The sequence below is a fragment of the Hirundo rustica genome, chromosome 6, assembly GCF_015227805.2.
Source record: "Hirundo rustica isolate bHirRus1 chromosome 6, bHirRus1.pri.v3, whole genome shotgun sequence".
In the NCBI taxonomy this organism is placed as follows: Eukaryota; Metazoa; Chordata; class Aves; order Passeriformes; family Hirundinidae; genus Hirundo; species Hirundo rustica.
The window spans coordinates 41,044,524-41,063,505 of NC_053455.1; the positions used below are offsets into that span (position 1 = coordinate 41,044,524).

Consider the following 18,982-nt stretch of genomic DNA (forward strand, 5'->3'; position numbering starts at 1 on the left):
ATTGCACCCACTTCATCTGTGGAGAGAGATTTATAATGGAACATAATTTTGAGGGATTAACTTGGATGCTGGTACATGGCCCATGCAGAAGTGACAGCAAAAAAATTTATATTAGCTGTTGCTCCTACCAAAGAATAACAGAGCAGCTTATTACACAGGCAATCTAACTCCCAAATTAGTGCTGATTTTCACCCCACGGCACTTTACTGCTGTTGATGATGGGAAGCAGCAGCAAATATGAAGCAAAAAACCATCAGGAACCTAACTGCCAATTTTTATTACTGAATGGGGTGACCAAAATTTTTGTCCAGGAACAAATCTCAAAGGCAGCCAGAGCTGAAGACAGAGCACAGAAATTACTGGAGGAGTCCGGGTCCTTACCAAAAGGTTCTTGGGGAACTTCTAGTCCAGCATTTCTAATTCAGAAACCTGGCAAAGCATCAGTCTTCTGCCTTCTTCCCCGCTACGGAAGAATTCCCCTAGAAATTGTGTCCAAGGCAAAGCTGAATGCTTTTGGGACCCACAGCCACTTTTTACCAGCACTCATATCTCTGGGATGCAAGAGCTTCACCTAAAACTGCAAGATATGCTCTTTAACCTAAGGAGACCTGAGTACTAATTATAGCGGCAGCAATCATGGTCCCACCTGCAAAAGGATAGAGGTAGGAAAATGGGCCTCCATCTAGACTTCCCTGCCACAATTCTCTTGGAACAGAGCTCAAGTGGACAGGACATTCACTATGAACAAACTGGGAACTGTGGGGCTTCAAATACTGCCAGTGCTGCGATTCGCCTCTGGTGTGATGCTACCAACAGACCTAGATCACTGCAAGCAATGGAAGAGAAATAAATCTGGAAAAACAAGACAAACTGGACCCCTTTCTAGTATTCAACAGCAGAAAGGTGGGTTCTCTAGCATCTGTCATTTGAGAAACACCTAAAGGCACAAAACAACCTTAAATATTCACAAGATTATGTGCTTAAGAGAAAGAGAGGCTAGAAACTCTGCCCTGGAAAAGCCATGACACATTGTAACCAGAAAGTTTACATTTGGTTGCACTTCAAAGGAATCCTGATTCCCCGGATCACCTGAACCACTTTCTACACCGTGGGTTTTCCCGTGTGCTCTTGATGCCTCCCTGTAATTAGTTGAAAACTTATTTCCTCTCTCTTAACATTTATGCTTTAAGGGGTAAAGGCAATTTCTGTGATAGAAGTGTCCTGTAGGACTCAAATGCCCATCTACACAAAATAATTTCTGCTGAAGTTCTCTTACAAAAGCAGGCTAATGCCTTCTGCGACCCCCATGGAAATCAGCTGTAGTTCTACCAAGTTCCAAGCTGGAGCCATCTTAACTGAAATGGTGTGTATGTATGTAAAGTTTGTTCATAGTTTGCACAGATCCTCTGAGGATTAATCCAACCAAATAAAGATCGATATCGCAGATAATTGAAGACCCATAAAAAATGAGACAAATCTCCTTGCAACGCATCTAATAGGTTACAAGTGGGATATTTCTTCTTAGTCTTTTATTTTCTGCTCATTGATACTATGTTTCCCAGTTTCCCATAGATATGTTGTTGGCCTCAACGATAAATCTATGCAATCTCTCTTAAAACTATCGCTTAGCAAGTCTTGTTACCCCTGTTTACACAGTGCATGGCTATCCTTATAGCTGAGTAGAGCTAGTTTATGGGGAATTCTCAACTCTCTCAACATCTCCAGCTGCTACTGAAAGGCAGCATAGCAGATGGAGGCATCAAGTGAGAGATTTGTCCTCAGATCAACTCCAACAGAGGAAATCCTCAGTCACATCATGTTCTCCTGAGCATGGTAAGACCAGGCTGACAATCTGAGCCTGACAGTCGATGACATCTCTTGTGTTCACTTGTTAATAGAATCTAGAAAAGCTTTGTATGGTAGCTGACAGAAGCCATAGTAGTAACATAAGATAGGTTCATGCTACACTTATTTTGCTAGTGTTTGGTTTTACTTCCATAAATTTTCAAGGTAGACCCCACTCACCAGAGAATGCCCAGATTAGACAGGGACAGGTACCTTAAGGGATTCAAAGACCAGCCTTGTAATTTTGCTAGAGAGTAACTGTGACTCACACTCTGAAAAGTGGCGGGTCAGTCCAAGGCCCAGCATGAAGGGGCTACAGAGAGATATTTAGCCCTATGGCTTAAAAAACCTCATTACAATGGATTGAATAAGCAGAACCCTGGGTGCCAGATGGGAGGGTAGCATCAATCAGGGCAGATGGAGCCATGAGCTGAGGGAGCAGACACAGGTTATATCTCACACTCTGGGCACTGCACAGGGCTAACACTGCAGGGAGCAGGCAGGGACTACAGCTCACCAGCCCCTCCAGAGAAATCTGCTCCCACCCTCCAAGAGTGTGCTTTTCATAAATCAGCCAACAGCTCCTTAATGTGCAACTTCACCCTCAACACCGCAACATGGGGAGAGATGCATCCAATCAGGGTTGGAGGGCTATGCCAGCAGAAGTAGCCAAGTAAATTACAACAACTCTCCTCAGGGTCATTACAGAAAAGGAACAGCTGGAGACAACATCCCGGAATATGAATGGTTTACAAAGAAATACAGATAAAAAAGCACAGTGAATGTATGTAGAGCTGTGGTGTCTGATAACATGAGAGCCCATTAAAAGACCAAGGGGTGCCAAAAATATGCTTCAAGCGAAAAAAACAAAACATAACCACAAAAAAAAAAAAAAACCCATAAGAAGCAACACATACAATGGAAAAGGCGTAGGGCAAAAAAGAAAAGAATTCCCTAGCATGAGGCCGCAAACCATACAAAGGGGCCTTCAAGACCACAAGCTCTACTGCTGGACACTGATTCTGTGGCATGTGCAGCAGGGCCAAATCAAGCACACCACAGCTGGTTCCAAGGAAGGCAATATGGCAGCTTTGTGTGGGAGATGCAAACTCGAGTTCTGGAGGCAGTAGGATGGCAGCACCATCCTACGTGTCTAAGGCTCTTTTTACTGGTTGCCCTGATGTCGCTGTATTACTTCCAGTTCCAGAAGCACTTTTCTAAACACAGTCTCTGGCATCTCTTCAAAAATAGACAAAAGCAAAAACAGCTTTTCCATCTCTTTCTATCTCTTTCTGCAAGTGTGTTTCTCTCTTTGTAAAAAGGAGAGCAACATCAGTTAAGTCACCCAGCAAAAGGAAAGGGGTTACAGTTTCTGCTAAAAAGGGGGCACTGTAGCCAAGAAACTACCACTAAAATTAGTGATTTGAAGTCTAATGGAGCAGGAAGCAGAAAAGTATGCAATAAAACTTTTAGAGAATATCCACCCTAAGCACACCAAGCACACATTGGTCTAGAAACAGCTGTAGCCGTACCAAATTCAAGGTCCCCAGGATGACATTTGCCTGTGCCTGAAATAAGCTGCATCATTCAACATCCTTTAAGCCTGATTGAATCAGACAGTCCCAGCAGTTCTCACACATGAGCCACCCAAGTTCAGCAGCTCTGAGCACTCTCTTCAGTTGTATGCCCTTGCCCTTTGAGCTTGCTTTATGCATCACATCCAAAAGCTCTAGAGATTCCTCAGACTATCCAGGGATAGAGCTCTGATCAAGTCAGACAACATCTCTACAGCAGCAACACCACTAAGGGCAGGACCACGTCTTGTTTTTCATACAGTGCTGGTGATTGGAGCTGGGAGAAGATAATCCAGACCAGAAATCAGGAGTGCTTACTAGCAGTGCTGGCTCTGGCACAGACCTTATCCACACCACGCTTTGGCAGCTCCCTTAGCAGCCCATGGCACATGTCTGTCTCGGTTTTCTCACCCATCGGTATAACATGGGCAGCACCCACCATTTCTGTATCTCACTGGAATGCTGCATTCATTACCTATGGTTTGCTCACTTTGACAAACAGACCAAACAGCAAATTTCCTCAGGTAAGCAGATCAAGAGACAAGTTCTAGTACCAACTTGAAGGGTAGAGGAAAAGTTAATATCTTTGAGTTTCCTTTATACCCACCAGCAAAATCCACCCACTTCTGCAATTTGCTTTGAAATAAGGCAAAAAAACACTAATTGTTCAGATTTATTTGCTGGCTGAAGCACCTAAGAGTATGCATTCTCTGCAGACATGAACTTGTTCTGTCCCAGGGCTTGAGAAAATACCAGTTGTGCTAGTGTACAGCATTATCTTTTGAAAGATTCACCACAGCATGCACTACATGCACTTGCCTGACTAAGCTTACACTTTAAATGAGAACAAATATATTGCTATGAAAAGCCCAAGACACGTCTGAGCAAGTTATTTCCAGATGATTTTCCTGCGAACATCTAACAAAAGTGAAGTTTACATTAAATATAACACTGAGGATCTTCTCTTTCTTTTGAGGGCAATCAACATCCAAGTTCCTCTGCCCCAGGAGGCACTGGCACAATCCACTCTGATTAGATTCAGAAGGGGGAGCAAACAGACAATTACTCTGATAACAATCTTATCTGAGGACAGAAATGAGATTAGCAGCCTAACTGCAATGATTCTTACCTAGATACACTGTTAAATTCCCACTAACCCAGCATGGGACTGAGAAGGAATTTCCCTCTTGGAGCCTGTTGACAAGTAAAGTGAGGTGCAATTCTTCCCCTACTAGTCCTTGTCCAGCAAAGAGAATTATCTGTTAGGACCCAGTGGCCATGAACAACACATGTTCCAGGCTAGATGTGTTTCTGATATTTCAGCAGCCGAGCAATTTCTTTCTTCTAGTATCCAACTGTTACACAGAATCTTGTAATCAAAAAAAAACAGAGTAAAATTGGCTGGAACCCTTTCCTGCCAATAGGGAACAATTCCATCCTGCTGGCTCTCCTGTTATTTAATTTTTGCAAGTTACTCTCAAAATTCTCAGAAAGTACTCATTAACCTCTCATGAACCTAATGACCAATGATGTTGTGAAGTCCTCCGTGAGCAGTTTTGATTGTACTTCTGTAACTTGATCTCCTTGTTTTTAGTTATTTCACTTAAAACAGCCAAATTAACTCCTGTCACCTGGGTGTTTATTGCCCTCTCATCTCCAGAACAATGTCCAGTAACAGTCAGGGCAACATGGTGGGATGCATCAGGACTTCTCCAAGATAAGGATCCCAAATAAGCCTGCACTTTAATCTCACAAAGATAGATAATTAATACAGTAACAGGACAGAAGCCTAGCTGCTCAGAAGGTCGCTTGCAGCACACCTGTACCAACAGATTTACACAGGGGTCTTGTAAGTACTGTCTGCAGTGGGTACTGCACATCAGTCCTGAGATGTCAGCTGTAATGCTGATCAATCCAGATGCTGTAGGCTCTGCTCTGCAGCTGGGGGAATGTGCCTGTGGGTGGGGACACCTTCAGCAACTGAGACACAAATTTTGTATCCCTGATACTGTTTAATGAACTCTTCACATTGCACAATTGTAGGAAGAGGTCAAAGACAAAAAAACCCCATAGGTTCACCAGAAATGCCATACCCCAAAAGGAATAATAATTTCAACAGTTGGGGTAAACCAAGCTGAAGGTGATTTGAAAACTGATAAAAGGCAGAGGGTTAAACTTTCTTCATGCAGTATATGACAGCATTGTGCTTCAGTATTTGCAGTTTTCTTTACACATCTATTTAGACTAAGATCAATAACCTTATGAAAATACATAAGTAAGCAGCAGAAGAAATGGGCCAACTGCTGTACTTCTGCTTTGCTGATCTGAATTCACGGCATTTAGTTATAATCCTTCATATAGGAAGTTTATTTATACAGACAGGGATTTGGGGAATTCAGCAGGATTAGTCAATCCAAAGCATTCTCAGGGCATGAATTTTAGCATCAGAATTACACTGCCTGGATATTCAATGCCTAGAGTAAATATTTGGGTTGATGAAGGTTAAACAGATTAGACAAGATGAAGCCAGGGTTCTCTGCTTATTTACACAGAAGCTTAAATATTGCTGCTCTTCATTTAAGAAGCCTAATTTCAAAGAAAATCCCGCAAAAGCAACAAACAAAATATACTTACCCAACCTGAAGTGAGATAGCACCAAGATTTCTATCATCTTCAGCCTGGGTAGGCATGTGACAAAGCCACACACTGAATCACGAATCTCACACTCCTTAGCCTCCTTATGGGAAACATGCAGAGGAAAAAACAGCTTCAGCACAAGCTTGCTGCTCTGGGTTTCAGCTGCACCAGGGAAATGGGATAAACAACCCCCCTCTTGGTTCCATTCAAAAACAAGAGGGAAATAATTGGTGTGAAAACCATTTACAGTTCAGCTACACTTTTGTAATGTGAAGAGGCAGTTATGCACAAGGCTGTCTGGGACCCAATCATGTCCATAAGTCCTACTGTGGAGAGGATTTCCAAACGTTCCCAGCAATGACACACATCAGCTTTCATCAAAATCAGCAATAAATTCCCAACCATAATGGGCAAAGCAGTGTTAAATTAAGTCCAACGCCTACGTTCACCTGCTGTATCCTCCAAGCTTAGTGACATTTTTCTGTCTTATCAAGTCCCTGGTCCAAGGCCCCTCCACTGCCAATAGATTTTAGATCAGCTGGTAAAGGACCAGTACATTAGGGCTAGACACAAAAAGCAAAATTTTGATTTCACTCTTTGATAGACACAGATTAAGCTTGAAAGCAATTTGACAAGGCAGATACGCCAGCAGATACACAGCTAGCACAAGCTAGAAGTTTGAGGAGAGGCCAGGCATTAGCTCACATTTCAGTCCATTTGTTCAGTTTCAATTTCTGAAAGAATTTTATTAAAAAGAACAGACATTAAACTGTTTTCTATTACAGCATCAAGAAAAAAAAAAAAAAAAAAAAACACAACCAAAAACAACCACCACCAAAACACTTGTGTCTAAATTAAATGCCTCTGCAGAACACTACTCTCACTTGCTGGATTTCCACCCTTCACTACTGCACACCACTCAGCCCTGACCCCACCGAGGTTATGTTTTGTTTATCACAGTCTCAAGAAAAATTGTGTACAAATTTCAGACACTTTGGAAGAAGAATTTCCACCAATCCATGTTTACTCTGGACAGATATAACATTCCTAAGAAGCTCTCAGCTGACTGCCTTTGAAGTCTGAAGAAAAAGGGAGGGGTAGGAGGGGTTGGGGGAGCATATTTAAAAAAAAAAAAAAAAAGCTCGACCTTGAAAGCTGTGTTTCTTCCCTTAAAACAATAAGTCTCCAGGGATTCTTGAGCAAAATAAAAAGCAAATTCTCCAGATCCTTATCTTATGTTATTTTTGAGAGCATTTTCTTTTGTTCCTTTACTCTTGTCATATCTTGGATTAAAGCACTTTCAGAGACACAGCACATGAGCAAGCAGACCATTCACCACTCCAGATCTGTGCCCCCCATGCCAGGTCGGGACAACTCCTCCCGCTTCAACTTTTCTTTTTCAGGAAAAGCACGGCCCAGCCTAAGACCCAAGCATGACAAGAAAAATCGGATGACAGGCAGCCTGCTAAGATGAGTTTGCAAAGGTAAAGCATTGACCCAAAGTGAATTCCCACCCATAAAAGCAGCCTCACGGCCCGAGATGGGTCAGTGTCTGGACAGCACTTACACAGCACTCAGACTTGCACACCGACAGCCCTCGGAGCTGCACGGGGACTCCTCACCCAGCCAGGGCTGAATATATTATCTCATCAGACACAGCTTGCACTTACCCCAAAAATGTCAGTGGGGACTAAGTTAACTTTAACAGGGCAAAAAGGGGCTGCTTTTCCTGTTTCGCTTCTCTCTGTCTGCTGCCATGTCCTCGGTGCTCCTCTCCTCCTCTCTCAAACTCAGCTCCTCCTCTGTTAGCCTGCCCTATAACCTTCTCCATATCCCACCCACCCAAATTTGCACATTATTAAGCATCCAGAGCCTTTTGTTCAGGTCCTCAAACAAAAGCACGGCTACTGCATTTCCTGGCAAGAGGTGTCTCATACCCGGCAATCACTTAGAGCGGCTCTAATAGACTCATTACTCCCAAACACAAAATCTGGGCACGCCAGACAGGCGAATTCAAGGACGTGTCCTTTCCCGAATTCCACAGAGCAAGATAAGCCTGCAGCCTTGCGCTCACTTTATCTTAACTAAGAGGCTTCCCCCGTTTTCTCACTCAGTAAGAAACTAATTATTTGCCACCGAGGCATGGAATAGGTTAAAGTTTCCCCTGTCTTGTCTCAGTTCCCTTTGCAGATTAGGAGAAAACAATGAAGTCTCCGCACTTTGTGATATTGCTAATGCTTCCTGTGGGGATAGCAGCGCTGGCTGCAAAGAGGATTATGATTACACTTTAAAAGGAGTGTGCGCTGTACTGCCGCAAGAGGCACAGGCTTATCAGGAAAGAAACCGAGCTGCCCCCAAACTATGCACTTGGGACTCCTGCCTGCCTTCGGTTCTGGCTGATGGCTCTGCCTCAGATCACGCACCGGCTTATCGGGAGTGATAACGCAGGAGCTGATCGTGGAGGGGCCGGGGGGATAAATGAGTAACGCTGTGCAAACAGCTTGCAAACATTCACCATCAGAACACACAGCAATGTTTACAGATCGTCCCACCACATTCATCTGCAACAAAACACCGCGCTGGCCGGGGCACAGCAAGGGCAGGGGCTGTGCGCTCCCGGCCACAGCCAGGGAATTCGAAAGAAAAAGTGGTGGAGCAGTACTGGCCGTGGGGATGTCGGCTGGCCTTCCACAGGCAAGGCTGCAAATGCTTAGAAAAGCACAGCACGGTCAGTGAGATCTGTTCCGAGCAGATTCAGATTTGAGGTGCAGGGCCTCTGCCAGTCTCAGTGCTGAGCACAGAGTGGGCTCATTGAAGGAATAGTAAATTGCTGCTGTGGGTCATAAGATGCATTTCTATCACTGGGCTCTCTAAGGTACCAGAAGCAAGACACAAGTTTATTCACACCCATTCACCTCTACCAGCACAATTGCTTTTTTTACAATGCCAAGGCTTTGGCCAAAACAGAAATCAAAAATTTCTTGACTTCAAAGCGTGCTTAACCTACATGTCGGGAGGCAACTACAGGTCAGCATGGCACTTTTTCCCCCTTGTATAGTTCAGCCAGCATGAAGGCCTGTATCCTCTTGGTAGACACAGCCTGATGTGTCAGGAGGATTTTGTTGTTCCCGTCGGCTTGATTTTTTTTTGTTTGGTTTGGTTGTTGTTTGTTTCTTTTTTTAAACACTATGCCTGTGCTTGCTCTCCTCCAAGTAGTTTGTACAACTGGTGCCAGGTGAAGTTATCAGATATTCCCTCTCACTCCCATTTCTATTCAGAGGAGTTTAATAGCTCTCTATCTGCTTGCTAGAGGCTACAACAAGCAATAGCATTAATGCATGTTCCCCTGAATTTTTACAGGCTTAAAAATTGCTCAGTTTCACCCAGCATAACGCTGTCTCATTACACACTGCTGTTCTCAGCAGTCTTTGCCACCTCCCACAACTCACCAGAAAAACCACAGACCAAACCTTCCAAACAGTCATAATACTGAACAAAACAAGAGTTTTAAGATGCTCACAAGGCGCTTCCATGAATTGCTGCATGCTTTAAACCAAACTGTTTGGCTTCTGCAGAGGGATAAGGTCTCTTCCAGTCAGCAAAAGCAGGATGCTTTTTGCCAATCGGAATAAACCTTGTTCTGGTACAGTTCATGCATCTCTACTAACTTGTGCTGCTGGCTGCCAGACTTGCCTAAGTTCCCTCTCTATCCACTGTTCCTTACCATTAATCTCTGTTGAAGAGGGAATAGAGCTGAAAGACCAAATACTTTCCTGGCTTATGGCTGTCATAAAACAGAACAGAAATTTTCCCATCATCACGGCCTCAACCAGCTTGTGCTTTAAGGGACTTGAGAGCCCCAGCAGAGACCTAATTTCCAGTTGGCCTAATGTTTGAGGTGCTCCCTTTAACTCTGAGAACAATGGGTGCAGAGACACGCATTATTACATTAAATAAAGTCGCTGTCTTTCAAATTTTAGTCAGGTCATCATCGTGTGGGCCCCGAGCCTTGGAAAGGACAACCTTCAGTGCATTTTTCAATTTCACATGCTGAGAGCCAGGTGACTTAAGGTATGCAAGGAAACTTCATACCTCAGAAAAAAACATCCTGCTTGATGGTGTTTTAGAGATTACTGAAAAGATTAATAGGGTTGTTTGATAACAGGTTCTAGACAAGGCAACAGTGAGAGGAAAAGCAGCCTGAGCAAGGAGGAACAATGCAGAAGAGAAGCAATCCAAAGAAATCTATCTAGGTGGAATTTGAATAAGTAGGCTTGAGAAAAAACAAATTTATTAGACTGGATTTAGGTCTAGTTAAAGGCACTTCATCACCACCTCTGCTGAAAAGTCATTCTTCTTCACAACATGGATATTGAATTATATCAGCAGCATTCCACAATCCTTCCACTCAAATTTAGTCAACGTGTCTCTGCTTCTTCCATCCTCAGTATCTCAGAGCCCCTTTGACTGATAGTGGCATCCATAATTATACCGTAGAGATTCTTGATGCCCCCCATAAAGGGGACGCGCCACAGGATGAGCTGCTGATTTAAAACAAAGGAAAAGCAGACACACTTTGCCAGGCTATCACTGGCAGTGATAGGGATAGAAAAGCATTTTGCAATGGACAGATCTCAGTGGCTGTGCAGAGCCAATCAAAACTTTTCAAAGAGAAAGCTGGAAACAAGGAATCAGAAGTAGCTATACAGGCAAATTTTACACACTTCTGCCCTGTTTGACAATGTAGGATGAAGCCTACATAAGGTCTGCCTTAGATTTAACTGAAAAACAAGTTATTTCAATAACTAAATGTCCGACTTTCAGAAAAGACTAGGTGCACAGAAAAATTTCAACCACAATAAACCAGAGAATCATCAACACTTCATGTTAAAACATGTTATTTTCCAACATGGGCCTTAATGTCAAATGCAGTGATTCATTTTACGACCTGCACAGACTCAGCAATGCATTTCTCACCAGTCATGTCTACCACAGCAAAAAATTAACCAGGCTGAACTGTACTGACCACATCACACCCAAGAGCTCCACACTTCTATGGACTCCTGGGCCTGCTTACCTGAGAGACATTTAGCACTCTGAACACTTTAAACAGGGAAGTGTTCGCTGCCTTGCTTGGATTTATCTCTGCCTATACAGAGGCTTTGGTATATCAGCTTTCAGAATGCAATTTATACATTTCTCAAATCAGTCAGAATCCCTAAGCTTTTACAAAAGGAAATGAAAAATATTACTGTCAAACGTCCATCCAACCTAGAAGCCTAGGTGACTGCCATACATTAAAGAAATTAAAAGGCTGCATTTGAGATAGTATATGCTCTTCCCATCCCTATCTTGAAAGGCTACGATTAAAGTGCTCTAAGAATCAAAATTCAATTTATTTCAGGTCTTGGAAACAACATCGGCCTTCAGCTGAATGCTGCCAGCCTGCCTGCAGCCTTTGAGGAGATTAGGCTTTTACCAGCCAACTGCGAGAATCTTAAATCCAGTATTAATCCTAATTCCCACATCTTCATTGTGCAGGAAAAGCAGGCTGTGCATGAACTTGCACATTCATTCTTCTGTGTGCAATGATCTGTGTCACCCACTACAGATGCTAAACTTCATGTATGTTTAAGAGACACATTCCAACCCTGGTTTACAGAAAATCACGGTGAAAGAGAGACTGGAGCTGGAAAGAGAGTTTGTCACACTGGGATGATTTCTGAGAGATTATATGAATGGGAAATTTTCAGCAGAAAAGCTTTTATCAGTCAATAACAGGAGATTTTGGTCCTGGCTTGGAAGAAAACAGGATGAACAAACAGGTCACAAGGACACAGAAGCACCTGTGGCCCTGACTCCATAATCACGGTGCAATGGTGCTGCCAGCATCACCCTACAAGCTCCAAACCACCGAGATGACAACCACTGGGACTGCAGAGAGCACTGCCCATCGTCACCATGGTCATGGTCACTGCCAGGATGAGTTTCTGGGGACAAGAGACTCAGCATTTCCTCTGAGCAAGCCCTTGCTCCCCTCTCCTCTTGGAGCTTCTGAAGCTGGCATGGGCCACCTTGCCACCCTCACACTACGAGCCCCAGGGGCTCAGGTCAGACCAAGGTGGGAACTTCCCACTGCTCACCAGAACAAAGGCATCGCCTGCAATTCTTGGTCTCCCGAGGCTGAGCTGGCACGGGCTGGCAACAGAGGCTTTTGCTAAAGTTGTCTCTTCCTAGTGTCAAGGCCAAGGAGCCAAAGTGGATATTCCTATGCCCTTTCTAACATCATTTTACACCAATTCCCTTTCAAGTCCTATTATGGCAGTCAAACTGGACACATCTCCAGGCTGCCAAGCTTCTTGGATCATCCACAGCAAGGTCAGATCATTCAGTGCCTCTTGGTACTCCTAGGCAAGGGATGCTGATCTCAGAGACAAAGCAACTGAAAGTGTGGACAGACTGCTGCTTGGTCTGCTATCAAATGGGACAATCTCAATTCATTTACAAAGAATTCTCACAAATCTTTGGGGAAAAAAAAAATATTTCCTGCGTTTAAAGCACAAGAATTCATTGCAGATGAAAGGAATCTTTCAGGAAACACATTCCCAAGAGAACAAAACTGTATTTGGCACCACAGCCTGTTACAAGCAAAAGAACTTCCCTACAGGCAAGGCAGCCAACATCTACTGGAAATGACAATTTTTTTTTTTTTCTTTTTGAAAGTACAATAATTGCTGAAAACCTCCACTTCCATCAACCTCAGAATCAGCTACCTTAACTTCCCAAACCAAAAATGTGATGAGATTCAGGGACTACATTCTGTAAATGGAGGCACAGCTATATTTCCTTCTCCTTGCAACTGGCTATTATTTGTTGGCTTTTCACTGGGACTCTCCAGCGGAGATCCCAACAAAGTTGTGGTGCACTGCAGTAAGCTGAACATCAGCTGAGCTCTGGTAGCTTGCTGTGTGTGTGCTCATCCCATGCAGATGATGTGAGGTAATTTAATTTAGCAGTGATAGAGCTTAGTTAAATTGCATTACCTTTCATTTGCCATGGGCTAAGACCACACACATGGACAAGAACCACGGCTCATCCGATAAATAGTTTGAGTGAGTGCCTAGCTTCTGGAATACTGCAAACTGGGTCATATAGACTTTTTGCCTGAAGTTCAAGCCCATATTTGAACAGAGAACCTTCTCTTTCCCAGAAGGTGTTCTACCCATCCTGCTGCTACATGTCCTGGGGTAAGGCATCTTCAGTCTTGGGAATCTGGAAACACAAAGATTCTTGGTAGAAATAATTGCTGCTGCACTGAAGATTGAAATCAACAGAGCACAACAATTCCAATGTTTTAAACCTCAGTTTCTCTGAGAGGAGAGCACAGATATGTCCATTATGAGCAAATAGGGAACTTTGCTTCTTTACTGTCACAGCAGCATCTCCCACATTTTTTCTCACCTCAGAAAGATAGATAAGTATATGCAGAGAATCCACACCCAACTTTGGAAAGATGGCAACTTTCAAGATTTAGACTGTGGTTGCTGTTAACCAGCACTTCTGCAGCCTTTCTTTCCTCATGCAGTCAAAAGAAAGGAGAATTATAGCTTTAAAACTGTGCAGGCATTGGGGGGGGGGGGGTGGGGGGGTGGAAAGGGCAGAAGCCATTTATCAAAGAAGGTGACCCATTCCCTTCTAATAAAAACCCTTTAAAAACCATGCCTGCATATCCCACTGCCCCTTTGTCTAGTCCAGCAACCTGCTTCACAGGCTCATCCAAAAGCCTGACTCTGCATGGCAGGTTTCTTCAGTCACAGGAGAGGATTTTGTTTTGCATTTAATCTGCAGAGATTACGTGCATACTTAATCAGAGAGGTGATGTTGACATGTCATGCACTTACACTCCACTGTAAATCCTGTTTTTCTCACTGCCAACACCTTCATCTCCTAGCATGGAAGGAGGGATTGTGGTGGAATAATGCACCTCAAGTTCCCTTCTCTTTGCACACGCAAAAAGCCAAATGGAAAATGCAAAGAAGTTGCAGTTTAAAATTAATGTCTGCAAAACAACTATAGACACATTAAGAGCCAACTATAGACACATTAAGAGCCACCTGTTTATTCATGAAACCTTAAAAGTTCAAGACTAAGCAAAAAGCACTTTTTGTGAGAAACAAGAATTAGAAAAAGGTAGAGATTTTTTTTTTCCCAGTGATCACAAAAATCAGGGGGGGGGATCATTTCTCATTAAAAAAAAAAAAAAAAATTGTTTGCAATTCCTAAAGACACCCACTGAGAAATGTAAGAATTATAGAGAAAAGAGTCCACTGAAAACAGCCTTTAAATATACATACTTAAATATACATATAAGATTGGCAAGTGAATTGTAACTGTCTATGATGGGAAAAAATACAAGGGGATGGGATGAATAGCTATTTCTTCTTTCACACACACACTGACTTAAAGTAATACAATTGCTGAAAGCCAAAAAAGAAACCATGGTCAACATGATGCTTAGTGCACTATGCATTTTTGTATTATTTAGGACAACCCACATTAAAACAGCTTTCCCTAAAGCTGACCTCCCAAATGTCCTCTCCAACCCACCTTAGGGAACCCCAAGTCATACAGCACCTCAACAAACTCATGTCAGATGAGAAAGGGAAAGCTTATTGCACAGTGTCTCACCGCTATCCAGTCTCTTTACCTTGGACATCATCCAGTGTCTCCTTAGTCCCAACCCCAAACAAATCCCTGCAGCAATCTTTTCCATACTGCCTGCCCTTGCTCCTGCCCCCAGGTGATACATGTTGGCAACCAATCACTTCAGCTGCAAAATGGAAAAGACTGATGCTTTGAAAATTTGAAATAAGTTGGCAGCTCATATTTAACAGTAAAAATGACCTAGAAATAATAAATAAACAACCTTGTCGGTTCACAGAAACCTGAAAGCCATAAGCTTAATGGTCTAGATAGCCCTGCAGCTCAGTGATTTGGGCTCTCCTGAGGGCTAAAATTGCCTGGCTAGTCTTGATTAAAAAGATAAGCACAGACAGACCCATTGCTCTAACAGATTTTAGAGACCGCTAAAGGAATGACTGAGTCCCGTGGGTCTAATAATACACAATTTCAGTTATTTATATCATTGGCTAGCCAAGTATTTACCTGGTTCCAAAGCAGAACATTAACAGAATCTCTGTAGAGTTGAATGAGATATTCCTAACACGTCAAAAACTTCAGCCAAAACCCTGCACAAACAGAACAGCAGTTCCTCACAGACACAGATAGTATCCCCAGATGAATGTGCCTGGCTGCCTCCTGCACAGACTTCACCAGCCCAGCCACTTTGGGCAGCAACAGCGGAGCAGCCACAGCGCTGCAGAGCCACTGCAAACACAGTACCTGCTCAGCATCGCAGACGAGCCTTGCTGCCCAGCTCACGGGGCAGCCACGGAGAAAACATTCCCAAACTTGTGTCCCTCCAGAGCCCATCCTCCCTGGCTTAGGGCAGTGAGGCAAGGCACCCAGGAGGATCAGAGTCTCCTTGGTGGAACACTGGCATCCTGGGCTGCTGTCGGACCCTTGTGTTCCATCTGTGCAGGGGGAATGGTCCATCCCGCCCCAGGGCCCTCAGGCATGACTGGATGAGTTGCTCTGGCAGGGACAGACCTGTCCTGCAACAGAGGCATCCTTGGCACCGTGGGCATCCAGCATCAGCTCTTCAGGCATGTGCTAGCCTTTTCTGTAGGGTGCTGGTCTCAGGGAGCACCTGGCCTACACCACACCTGCAGATGGGCTCAGCTGTTCATGCAGAATTTGTCTATCCAGATGATGGGTGCATCAGTCCTCCTTATCACTGCGAGAAGTGGCTAACAGATGAAAAACTACTTGAAACTTAATTTCTGACCGAACTGTCCTGTTACAGTTGAATAGCATCATTCTCACATCCCCTCCACATGTTGAAAGGGTTAAAAAAGACAGCAGAACCATTAGCATTTTGATAGCTTTCCACACATGTATAGCAAAAAGCCTTTAAAATTCATTGCGCTGAGGTAATCCTTCAAGTCTAGCATTTCCTCCTCAGCTTGAGGCAACCAACTGGTTTTCCTCCCCTTAATACCTTAATAGAAATCTCCAAGGAGTTGCCAGGCTAGAAGTCTCAAATATGCTCGAGAAAAGCAGAGTCCTGAAGTTCAAGAGAAGTCATGTAAGGTGTCTGGGGCTTAATTAAGAAACAGCTATAGGGGGCAACTTATTAGATACTGCAAACCCCTAGAGATCCTGACTTCCGTACATCACAGCTCACAACACATGCACACGCCGTTTTCCTTCCAAAATGCTGAGCACACACAGCTCCCACTAATTTCAGCTGCCACAGAAGGGGCTCAGCATCTCTGAAGAATGAACAAATTAAAAACCTTGACCCTGATTCCACTCAAGCTCAGGGACTTGAGCTCTCATCAAGATCAAGGCTGAATTTTTTTAACACTATTACAACCTCGAGAACAAAGCTGTGATTTTGCACCACTGGCATTCGTACTCAGCAGCTCCACACCTGTGCCTGGGAATTTTTTTTTTTTTTTTTTTTTTTTTTTTTTTTTTACAGCATGTGCTGTTTTAATAACTCCAAAGCAAATTGCTTTCTCAAGGAAGCGCCTGGGAGTGCCTCAGGGCAGAGAAAGAGGCCATCTCACTTTCTGGCTTTGATTAGGTTTGTTGCAGTGAAAACAGGCAAATGCTTCAGGAGCACGTCAGATACCACTAAAGGGTAGAACTCAAGGAGTCACTAACTTGTTAAGGGCTATTAGGCCTGATTCCCAAAACGCTATTTTTGGGAGAAAACAGTCTGAAAACCCCATCTGTTCAAAGGAAAATGCTTGTTGTGAACCTCTGCACATTTCTAAGGAAATTTAACTGGCAAGAAGTTGACATTCAACAGGAAGAAAGAGTAGCAGTGAATGCACTGCAGTACTATGTGGAAAAGAAAGGATCAGATCTCAGGGCCATCACCTGTAGTCTCTCACACTCTAATACATATCCCAAACCATGAAATATTGACTATTTTAGCTGAGGTAAAAATTTCCCCAACTCCATTCCTTCCAAAACTTCAGAAGATTTTTATTTTCTGTGAGAAAAAAACCGAATCAACCAAGCCTTTCCCCTAACAGTCCCCTGAAAAAAATACAAAAACAAAACAAAACAAACACACACACAAAAACAACCAACCAAAAAAACCACCACCTTAAACACCTCATAAATAGAGCTTCATTTACAGAGAAAAAGTTGTCCAACCCTAATTCACAGTAAATGCACAATTAACACAGGCAAAAGAAGAAAAGGCCTTAGCAACTTATCATTGAGTTACTTGGGACATTCCGCTCCAAAAGCACAGAAAAGCAAGTAATTTATTTAGCTGGGAAAAAATCTGTTTGTGATACAGGAAATAGTCCCCCTCACTTTTTAAACCTGAGCTATTTTTCCTAGAAGCAAAATTGGAATAGGTGCTATTCTCTTATTTTCTATTGTTACAAGTTTCCCATGATACCCTCAGAAAGTTATGTAGATTTCACTCACAACAGCAAAATGGGAATTCTCTGCCTCAAAAAGGTGCTACAAAGATACAATCCATTTGCAACAGTGAGAAGTTCAGATAATGTGGACCACACAGACACTCAATAAACAAGTGGTAGATAATTACTGTGACATGAAACAGAGAGGCTGCATCTGCCAGAAAAATTCTGAGCAACTGACTCATTCTGGTGGGCCAGTCCAGGGGTAGTTCAGATGCCTGTCCAATCTGCTCCTTCAGGCACAGGGCACTGCTTCATTATCCATCAGTCAATCTCTGATTTCTATCTCAGGGTGTACACACAACAGGAAACGCTACCAGCACTGCAAATCCTCTTTCAAACGCATTTGCAGTTATTGGAAGGGTGAGAAAATTACCTTATCATCAGTTCCAACTACTGCATCTGTTTCACCACCTCCTGGCTAGACAACAGTGTATCCTGACAAATCCTCGCTTCACTTAGGCAGAATTCACCACAAGGGGTAAAGCTCAAGGACAGTAGAACATAAAGGGGAAAGGAAGACACAACTTGGGTTACCTATGAAGCTACAATACAGCCATGCTCAGGCAGTCTTGCATTTAATCATATTCCATTTAAAAAAAAAAAAAAAATCAGTGTTTGGTCCTACTCCACACTGTTGCACTCCATAAAGAATCAAGGATTACAGCTGAAGGCTGCAGCTTCTTGTTAAAGCATGCTCTACAGATGTAATTTTGTAGAATGCTAAGGGAAACAAATCCACCACCTGGCTTCTCTTGGGCTCCTTCAGCTTTGAATGACAAGTCCTAGACAGTGACATTGAAGTCCACAAGAATACAGCTCCAGCCACAAAAAGGATTTTGCAAGCCAGTCTCAGGGAATGTCTGGAGCACACAGCCCTGCTCTGGGCTATAGCACACCCTTTGCAACACTATCCTAGTGCAGCCTGACTTTATTTCAACAGGACAAACGTAGAGTGCAGCCAAATCATACATCTGAGACCTCAGCTTGCTGGAACTATTTTCAGACTAACCTAATCTTTTTTTTTTTCAAGTCACCATCCCAGATGCAGAAGAAAAGAGTGAAGTCTTACATCAATAGCTTGTTTTTCCCAGTAATTCAGGTATAGTTAAAAAATGGGCAGAATTTCGACATGAAATGGATGCAAAGCAGTCAGGTCATTCTGTGATTAGAAGATGCAAACTGACTTTCTAGGGCAAAAGGTGCAGTCCTTAAAAAGTCCTCATATAACTCCCAAATTACAGCTATCATTGAGAGCACAGCTGAAGGCTCTGAAGAAAGGTAGCAGCTTACCTCTGTCTTCCTGGGGATCTATGGAACCTTAGCAATCAACCTCCTAGAGGTTCCTTTAAAGCT

General features: G+C 43.3%; 1 protein-coding gene across 6 annotated transcripts in view; it reads right to left on the reverse strand.

Annotated features, from left to right (window-relative positions):
* The window catches only part of TSPAN18 (tetraspanin 18), a 122,767-nt gene that overhangs the window by 92,106 nt on the left and 11,679 nt on the right, over nucleotides 1-18,982 (reverse strand). Inside the window, exon 1 of one of the 6 annotated variants that reach the window (XM_058421242.1) lies at nucleotides 7,727-7,745. The exons of 4 other annotated variants lie outside the window; for them this stretch is intronic. The gene's annotated coding sequence lies outside the window, so the exon portion shown is untranslated. Of the gene's footprint in view, nucleotides 1-6,053; nucleotides 6,121-7,726; nucleotides 7,746-18,982 lie in introns of those variants that run through there. One more of the 6 variants, XM_040068609.1, reaches the window with a different exon arrangement.